The following is a 10,362-nucleotide window of genomic DNA, read 5'->3' as shown; positions in this document are numbered from 1 at the left end:
ATCCTCATGCCACTGTTTTCTTGATGTCTCCAGAGTTCCTCCCAGGAAGGCTCTCTGGCCTTTTTGCAGCTCTCCCTCTGTGCACTGGAAGGAGCAGAGGGCAAAGAGTCAGTAGAGAAGAGTGAGTCCCAGCCCTAGTACTCTGGTTTGGAAAACCCCGTATGCTCTTTGGGGTCCAGTTTCTGTGATGTTCCACACTGATTTGTGTTCTCATTTATGCAACAGATGTGTTTCATCAGAACAAACCTTTGCTAAGAGCTCACTGTGTCCCAGGCACTGTTCTAGATGCCAGAGATACAGCTGTGAAGGAGACAAAGTTGCCGCCCTCCTAGAGAAGGTGGGAGGAGTGGGAGTACAAACCAGCACATGACTTCTGTAAGTATGTTACAGAAAGCATGTGTGTCTGGCTCCTTGAGGACAGAAATATGCCTGGCTTCTTCTGCTAAGGCTCTTTTCTGCCTCATACAGGGAGGCACCTATAGATCATGAATCTACTTGGTGCCTTAACTGGATAATTCCTTGAATAGGTTTGCCCAATAATGCTGTGGGATTTGATTCCCAAGGGAGTATGCCTACAGTAAGAGGGGAGAGTAGCTACCTACTCATTCATTCATTGGTACAAGCTGTTTGAGCATCTCATATTAGTTAAGTCATTGTGTCTGTCAGTAATAGAAACCCAGTTGAAATTGGCTTAAGCATAAAAAGGAATTTGTTGGAAAAAAAAAAAAAAAAAGGACAAGGATGGCCTGATCCAGGTGTGTGCACAGCATCAAGAACACCTGTCATTCCTACTGTATAGCACAGGGAGCTGTGTCCAATCTCTTGGGATAGAACATGATAGCAGACGATATGAGAAAAAGGGGTGTATATATATGTATGACTGGGTCACTCTGCTGTATAGCAGAAACTGGTACAACATTGTAATCAACTTCACTTTAAAAAAAAAAACCTCTCATCCCATTTTCCCCTGATCGGCTCCATTCTCCAGTGAGCACTGCCTGGATGGAGGCAAAATGGCTGCAGGTAGCCCCTGAATCTCATCTTCTGGTTCAACACCCCACAGACAGTGAGATCTTCCTCCCTGACCCTAACTTTCCTTCTCAGGCTCCTTCTGCCTTTTCCCACAAAATCTATTGGATTGATCTACTGATCTATCCCAAAATCTATGGGATCCTACTGGATTGATGAGTCCTGAGCTCAGCCTTGAACTAATCACTGCAGTCAGGGGGTGAAATATGTTAATTCCTAACTCAACAGGGCCTGGGCATTTGCCAAGGGCAAAGGCAAGGGTCAGTCCTGTCTGAAGCACAAGGGCTAAGGGTAGGGGAGTGGTGACTCCTAAAGGAAAACTGAGGTGCTGTTACCAGAAACAGGAGAACAGATGCTTCATAATCAAACAAAAATAACCCATGTTCCCACATACTTCGGTACTGGGCCTGTCAGTGACTGTCTGACTTATATGTGTAAGCATACAGAACATGAGAGGAAGATGCCAGGAGTTTAGATAAGATGCTGTGGAAATTCAGAAGGTGGGGATTATCTTCCCATGTAGGGAGCCAAGGACCACCTCATGGAGGAGGTCACATATGAACCTGACTTTGAAGAACGACTGTAATTTCCCCTATGTATCCTTGATGGGGGCACTTAAAGCTGGGAGAATTGTGTGACCTAAGGCATTGGGGATGCAGCCTATAAATGTGGAAATGTGGTGATCTAGTGTGGCCAGAACACAGGCTAGGAAGAAGTGCTATGGCCTGTGAAGGAGTAAGTAGAAGCAGGGATCAGATCTCAGGGTGCCTCAGGTGCCAGGATGAGGAGCTTAGATGAGGCGTTCTCTTGGGATGCAGTGGGTGAAGGATCTGGTGCTGTCACTGCAGCAACTTGGGTCACTGCTGTGGGACAGGTTTGATCCATGGGCCAGGAACTTTCACGCACTGCAGCAGGAGCAAAAACAAAGAGCTTAGAGGACAGTCTAGAGAAACCAGGAAACCACTGAAGGTTATGATCATGGCAGTGCCATCACCTGGGACATTAACCCAGTCAGCTAATTTAACTTAAGAGGGAAACATGGAATTCCCATCGTGGTGCAGCAGAAACAAATCCAACTAGGAACCATGAGGTTGCGGGTTCGATCCCTGGCCTCGCTCAGTGGATTAAGGATTTGGTATTGCCATGAGCTGTGGTGTAGGTCGCACACACTGCTTCGATCCCACGTTGCTGTGGCTCTGGCGCAGGCCGGCAGCTATAGCTCTGATTGGACCCCTAGCCTGGGAACCTCCATATGCCGCGGGTGCAGCCTAAAAAGACAGAAGAAAAAAAAAAAAGAAAGAAAAAAAGGAGTGAATGAATGCAGCCCAAGGGGGAGGGGATGGGGGAGGGAAGGATTGGAGTTTGGGATTAGCAGATGCCAACTATTACATATAGAATAAATAACAATAAGGTCCTACTGGACAGCCCAGGGAACTGTATTCAATATCCTGTGATCAACCATAATGGAAAGGAATATAAAAAGAATGTATACATATGTATGACTGAATCACTTTGCTGTACCGCAGACAGTAATACAACATTGTAAACCAACCATACTTCAATTTTAAAAGATTTTTTTTAAAAAGAAGTAACACAGAGGTTGCACACATCTCTCTCATTCCATTCCATCCCAATGATGAAAAATACAGTCACAATTCATTGCATGGAAGATGGGGAAATATACCCTCTAGTTGGGTGAACATGTGCTATTACCGGAAAGCTCCTTTACTAAAAAGAAGGAAGAGAGGATGGCTGTGGGAGAACGCAGCTTCTGCCACACACACCTGAGAGCCACCAAGAGCCTGCCGCAGGGCCTGACTCTGCGCATGGAGGCTGCATGGGGACTGCACCAGAGGAGGCCATGTGAAGATGGACGCAGAAGTTGGCATCACCTGCTCACAAGTCAAGAAATAACCTGGAACCACTGAAGCTAGAAGTCCCGAAGAACTCTCCCCTAGAACACCTGCAGGGAACATGGCCCTGACAAAAGCTTAATTTCAGACCTCCAGCCTCCAGAACTATGAGAAAATACATTTTGGTTATTTTAAGCCACCAAGTTTGTGGTCATTTGTTGCAGCAGCTCTGGGAAATTCATCCAGGTGCACCGCTCAAAGTAGAGCCTCCTGGGCAGCAGAGCCATTGCTAAAGCAACTTCCCTGCAGACATATAGGGCATGTAAGCACAGACCCCATTCCCCAACCAGTGAGTGAACCCTCTGCACTTTCCTTCCGAGGCCTGCAAACTGCAAGTCAAGACGGCTGATGTCCTGGTGTCCTACTTCTCAGCATCAACATATGATGCTTTCAAGAGGTCTCACAAATAAAAGGATGTGATATTTATACTATACATTCATATACATAGTGGAATATTATTCAACCATAAAAAAGAATGAAAGCCTACTGTCTGAGACATGGACAGAGCTAGAAGTTTTACACTAAGTAAAATAAGTCAGAAAGCAAACACTGTCTGATTTGACTTATGTGTGAATCTAAAAAACAAATGAGGGCGCCATGCTGCCGCCCGAGGGAGGCACACGTTGGCCTGAGGCAGGGGTGTGCCGAGCAGAGCGCTCCAGGAAGCTGATTTCCCGCCGCAACAGCTCGCTCTCTGAGGCAGTATGTGAGAATTCCTGGGCCAGGAATTGAACCTATGCTGCACAGCAGCAACCAGAGCCACAGAGATAGAATACCTCTGGCCCAACAACCCACAGCTCCAGTGCTGCATTAACCACTCCTTTAATAGTCGTCATCCCGCACACCGTTTGCAGGCGTGGGGCCAAAGATCACGGGAAGGAAGGAGGAAGCGTGTAGACACTCCACATCAGCAGAGTTCACCTCCCTGTCCAGTGGTTCATAAACCTCTCCACTTTATCGCATCAATCTTGGGCGAACGCCATGAGAAACATCCATGAATACTGCAGGAGGGTCATTTGGTCATCCAGGTTCCCTAGAACCGAGTAAGAGAAATAAGACATGCCTTGCGACCGGGATGATGAAGAGCAAGAACGCCTTTTTTAAAAAGTCTGGGATTCGTACCTGAGCTGGGTGGCATCTTTGGCACCTTACCTGGTATTGCCTTTGCCCATTTCACTGCCGCAATCACCTGCCGCCCGCCTAACATGTTGAGTGCGGTCATGATCCGCCAGGTGGAATCTGGAATCGAGCTGTCATATCCTGCATACAACACCTCAGGTTCAATGACTTCCAGCAGTGACACCAGGGTGGGGGTGAGCTGTGGTAGCATTGCAGGAACTATTGTTTTATTAGCAGAATTTTCAGAAGTTTCTTGTGAGACTCCTGTAGTGGCCTGCTGAATTCCTTTTATCTTTTTCTTTGTTTTTCGAGCTGTGGGTATATTAAAAAAAATACACAAATGAATTGCAAAAAAAAAATTAAAAAAATTAAAAAATAAAAAACAAATGAACAACTACAACAAAACAGAGACAGAGTCATAGAGAGCAAACAGGTTGCCAGAAGGGAGAGGGATGTGGGGAATGAATGAAATAGGTGAGGGGAATTAAAAGGTACAAACTTGCAGCTGCAAAATAAATGAGTCACAGGAATGAAATGTCTACCATGGAGACCATGGCCAATGACACTGTAATATCTCTGTATGGTGACAGATCATAACTAGACTTATCATGGTGACATTTTTTAATGTATAGAAATACTGAATCACTATGTCATGCACCTAGCACATAACATAGAGTTACAGGTCAATGGTACTTCAAATTTTTTCCATTCCCTCAAAAAAAAAAAAAAAAGAGTAAAAGCAAAGATGAAACAGTACTTTAAGAAAGGATTATAAGATGGTGGGGGAGTTCACGTCACGGCTCAGTAGGTTAAGAATCTGACATACTGTCCATGAGGATGCGAGTTCGATCCCTGGCCTTGCTCAGGGGGTTAAGGATCCGGCGTTGCCGCAAGCTGCAGCATAAGATCGCAGATGTGGCTGAGATCCTGCGTGGCTGTGGATGTGGCTGTGGCCAGCAGCTGCAGATCTGATTCGACCCCTAGCACAGGAACTTCCATATGCTGCAGGTGCAGCCTTAAAAAGAAAAAAAAATACATATATCATGGGAAGTTTCTTTGGTTGTCTGTCTCTGAAGGATGCAGACGTCGGAGCATCATTTTGGGGCTGGAGGGAAGAATCCAGGGAAGCAGGAGGTGAGACAGGAAGAGTCACATCCCAGTGCCAAGCACATGAGATTTCCATCCCAACAAATGAGAGAGGGAGGTCAGGGAGGTCAGGACTGAGAGGGACGTGCACATTTAACACCTCTCTTCATGGATGAAGAAGAGGGCAGAGAGAGGAGTGGCTTGACCAGGGCCCCCAACAGCTGTTTGCTAACATCTAATCTCCTCCCTCTTTCTGAGCGTCTGGGACTACAGCGTGTTCCCTTGGCAAAGACAGTTATTGTTTTTTAAACTGGCTTTATTCATGTCTCTACATGTTTTAAAACGTCTCTTCTTCTTTTCTATTCCTGTGCCCTTTCCCGGCTTCCCTGGACACAGTGGCTCATGAACCCCATGAGCGGGGCTCCTGCCAAATGCGGCCAAGGAAATGGGAGCGGCCACTCGACCGAGCAGACGAGAAAGGAGGTGCTAAAGGGGTGCTGGTCCTCCAGCTCAGCCGGGACCAGAGCATCCCCACCCAACTCTGCACATTCCTCTGTCTCCAGCAGGGAGCTAGGGGGTCTTGCCAAGTTCCTTGCCAGTATGGTTCTAAGTAAGATCCTGGCAATACTGTCACTTGCATGAGATTCGTCAGGCTACAGATGAGGAGAGCTCGGCTTCTCTGAATTGGCATGGACAGGTGTGCAGCTGACCTCTGCAGCTGCCCAAGTTGATGCTTTGGGGACACTGGAACGATCTCGGCATCTTCTCTGCAGTCCTGGCACTTCCTGATTTTGTGGGGTCTGACGGTGGCTTCCCCGACTGCCCTCATCTAGCCTTCCCATCAGTTGTGTAAGCCTCTAAATCCCCACTATGAAAACTCCATGTGCTTGGGGTACCCTGTGTATGTGGCTTCTGTTTCTCTGTTACCTGAACCCCAACTGGCACAGGTAATGAAGGCATGTCAAGTGATGTGAGGGAAAAAAATCCCTCTGGAATGTAAAAGGTTCCTCCTAGAAAGTGAAACCTTTGATGTAAAGTGAGGAATTGGCCCCTGGGTTTGTTTTTTGTTTGTCTAGTAGGAGCCATCGTGGGTGTGCGGCCTTGGAACCATGAGGTTAACATCAAAGCTCTCCTCGGAGACATGTTCCAGCCAGGAGAACCCCCCTGGCCCGCCCTTACCCATCACGAGATCCAAGAAATTGTGGCCAGCAGGGCCAGCTCAAGGGCGAGCCTGCCTTCCCTCCAGGTCTGCTGACACGCACGGGGAAAAACTAGAAGCCACAAGGGAGTCTGGAGTAATCTCTCTGAGTATGGCCATTCCATTTTGTAAGAGCAAGGGAAAAAAACAAGTTTACATTCCCTAATTTCTATTAAGAATGGGAACAAACGTTAATCAAGTACAGCCAATCTCTTAAGACAAGCTTCCGCTGATGTGTTGGGTAAATGATAACATTGGCTGTCTTTTATTAACATTTTCCTATGTACTACCTGAAGTTGTTTCGTACTGTATCCTATTTAATCTTCCCAACAATACCAAGGCGAGGGTAGCATTCCCCCGGTGTCATAGAAGCCTGACAGGTCAAAGCCGCCTGACTCCTGAGCCATCCTCTTTCCACTGAGTCATTCTGCTTCTCTTACTAGAAAAGAGGAAAGAGAAAGGCAGCAGAGGAGGAAGAGAGAGAGAGAGAGAGAGAGAGAGAGAGAGAGAGAGAGAGAGAGACGGACAAAGAGAGAAGTGAGGGAAGCGGGCCAGGGGTTATGGCGAAGTTGAAACTTCTCACCACCACCTCTACTCAGACTGTGTGCTTGTGAATGTTCCCCCTGCTCCTGGCTGTACCAATGACCTGGGTAACCACTGTTCACAGCTCTTCAGCTGCTCCTTATTCTCAGGCTTCCTGAGCCTCCCATGTGAATGGAAAAGGCCACAACAATCCACTGGGTAAAAAACTCTTTGGGCTGCCCCACTGGTGCTCAGAATAATGTTACACCAGAGGCAGATTCAATCAAGCAGATTAAATCAAGCCCTAATTCCTCGGTTAATGGGGGACAGGGAGCAGGTTTGCCCTTGTGCCATAGGGTAGCTGGTGGCAGCTGTCTTAGATACTCTTCTGCCTCTCTCTCCAGACTCTTCTCTAAGCACCCGCAATCCCACCCTGGTATCCCACACCCCCAGCTACCCCTGGGCTTACGATCACGAGATAATGACAGTCTCAGAGGGCCCGTCCTTTCTCCGTGACCTGTGAAAAGGCATCTTGGTTGAGGACAGGGCAGGGGCTGGTCTTCCTGGAGCCCTCCAGCCACACCTTGGCCCTGGTCCCTCCCTGGTACATGCAAGGCCGGGCTGGGGTAGGGACGACCAAAGGGACACTGGAGAGCTTGTCCTTATGTCCTGAGATCCTGGATCCCTAGAGAGCCTGTGAGCCAATCCCTGCATTTTAGCAACAAAGAAACTGAGGGTCAGAGAGGTGAGGGCAGAAGCCCGAGGCCACACCGTCTGCACACTGCTCAGAATCCCGACACCCAGCCCAGTGCCCTTCCCTCTGGCAGCCGTGCGTCTCCCAGGGCCCCAGCGCCCAGCAAGCCAGTGAGAGCCTCACATGTGATTATAATTACCGTGGGCTTGGCCTGAGCCCAGCCACACTGCGAGCACATCCAGGACTGGTCGCGGGCCAAGTTTCCATCTCAGTAGAAAAATGACAAGGTTCAAGGGATACACGTTAATCCCAAACACAAGAGCAGGAAAGAGTGGGGTGAGGGGGAGAGGCCAGCTAGGATCTCTCGGGCAACGTCAGTCCACCAAGGACTCCTGAGACCCACCCAGGAGGCAGAATGCAACCCCCTCCCAGTCCACAGAGAATAAAAGGCCGTGTGCCCACTAGGGGACCAGGACCACCCTCCTGGTGGGCATTGTAGTTCAAGAGCCATCTCGGGATTGTTTGTGGCGATAAACCCTGCTGGGTCCCAGGTTCATGATGGAACTCAGCTGGCGAGACTCGGCCAGGCACCCCATAGATGTCACCCCCCGACCCCCAGTAGGCCCCTTCCTTACACTAAGCATTCTCCTCAGCCTTTGTGTTTCTATCTTTCAGCATCAACATCTGCTACCACAGATAAGGAAACCAAGGCACCAGGATGAAGGATGGCCCGAGGCCAGGTAGCCAGAGGAGCGGGGATGGGCTACAACACTGGCCAGTCTGGCCCACGGCCTCCCTCTTGATGCTCTTGAGCCATGGGTGCAGCCCGGGCTGTGTCTAGGGCTCTCCTGCTTCCTCCTACCCACCCATTTTCCGCATCTGAAAATTTACGAGCTGTTGGCTTCATCTGCTCTACATCCACTGAGTGGCCCTGGTAGGGTCCCAAACTCCACCCTGGCTGCCAACTTCTGCCCCTTAATAATGACACTGCACATCCTTGAGGCTTCTAGACTGTTCTGTCAGCCCTTTCACCCTTGAGACAAAAGTTCCTTCTTTCCTCCCAGACTTGAAGCAATCATGAGTAACACATCGCTCCCAGCTTACCTCAACTCCCAGAACTCCCATCTGCAAGCTGTGCTCAGTTTTGGCCTCAGAGAGGTCAGGACCTTTGAATTTTTAACCTATGATATATGTGCATCTACCTTTTGGAGGGCTTCTAACAGGTTCAATGATATTAAGAGAACCACGGCTCTCTGCCCTGGGGGCAAAGGAGTTAACACTTTGCTGGAACTCTCCTAACCCCAGGGGATATGCTAAAAAACCCAATGGAGGACAGCAGCCATCAATTAAATATCAACTGACAGGTAGGGAAGAGCTGTGGCCCCAATGGGAACAATGGACTTTTTGATGATTAATGTCTCTGAGAGGTATGAGTCCTCAAAAAAATGAGGTCTGCCTCAAAGAAATGTGCTTATTTACACCGGCTTCTAGACTGGCTGAGGACAGCCCAGGGCCTGCAGCCAGGCATCCAAGCAAAGGGGCAGGCAAGCTCCAGAGTGCAGCTTCTTGCCGACTAGGGGATTTATGGGCTTCCTGGACGGGCCAAGCAGCCTGGTTTTGAGGCCAGCAGCTGGGCCAGGAGGTTGGCTGAGGTTTTCTTAGAGGCTCTGCAAGCAGTCGGGCCCTTGGAGAAAATGCCTTTGACACAAGGGGGTGTTACCTGATCTTCCTTCTCCTCCAGGGGCAAAGCCTCAGCAGGGGCATTTTCCCTGACCGGGCAGGGGCGGGAGCCATGGGGGTGGGGCAGGGAGCAGAGTGTGCAAATGAAGCATTATTCCCCAAAGACCATCTCTCTCTTTTTTCTGCTTTCAAAAAGCCCCAATGATGACTTTGTGTTTGCGCCAATCTTGCTTTTTCAAAGAGATGAAGAAAGAAGATGTTTTTCCAAGTGTCATTATAAAAACCCTAAGGCTGGAAAGATATGGAGGAAACCTCTTCCTCCTGGTTCTGCCTCCGCAAGTATAGGCGAAGTCTATGCAGCAGCGGGTAGGGGTGCTGGTCTGTGAATAACTTGCCAGGGGGATATTCCATCCACAGCCCCGAGGCCCCCAGTCTCAAGACACCCCTATCTGCAGTCTATTCACATCCCTATTGCTGGAGTCAAGGTCCATTTCTTCCTTTCAGTCCTTGCGGGAACTGGACAAGGGCCAAGAGACTAGAAGAGCTGGTGATGTGGGTCCTTCTAGAGTCTGAGGGAAGGCAGGTTTGGGGGGGGGGGAGGTCTCTGTCACCCCAGGGTCCCTGGTTCTTAAATCTGCACTGTCCCATGAAAGGACAAGCCCTAGAGCCAGCAGCACTGCTGTCTGAGCAGCATGGCTGGTGGTCATCTTGCTAAGCAGATGGTGTCAGTCTTCTGGTCTTGCGCTGACCAAGAAAAACAGAGTGGGTGTCCCACTCTTGTTTGAAAATGTGCTTGGTGGGTAGGGGGCAGGAGTTGAGGGGGACAGAAAGCATCTTATTCTCTCCCCCATCTATCAAAACTATAAATCTATCAAGACTATAAATCTCAACTTCCCCAAGGTAAGGTAGAGGCGGGCTGCAGGGGCCCAGGGAGTGGGTGTCCGGCAGGAGAGGCTGGTCTCTGGCAGTCCCTTTAACTCCGACACCAGGCCCTGGGGGACCCCCATCACCCCACAGCAAAGCTCTCCTCGCTCCCACAGCCACTCCCAGCCCTGGCCACTCAAGATGACTGGATTTAGAGATAAGAAGCAGATGGGGAGTTCTCGTCGTGGCACAGTGGT

Source organism: Sus scrofa, chromosome 3 (assembly GCF_054392235.1).
Source record: "Sus scrofa isolate SSC_HxYL_T2T_F1_AM1 chromosome 3, Sscrofa_HxYL_maternal_Yorkshire_Landrace_v2.0, whole genome shotgun sequence".
Lineage (NCBI taxonomy): Eukaryota > Metazoa > Chordata > Mammalia > Artiodactyla > Suidae > Sus > Sus scrofa.
The sequence above is the reverse complement of the archived record's forward strand: the minus strand, read 5'-3'. Positions refer to the sequence as shown.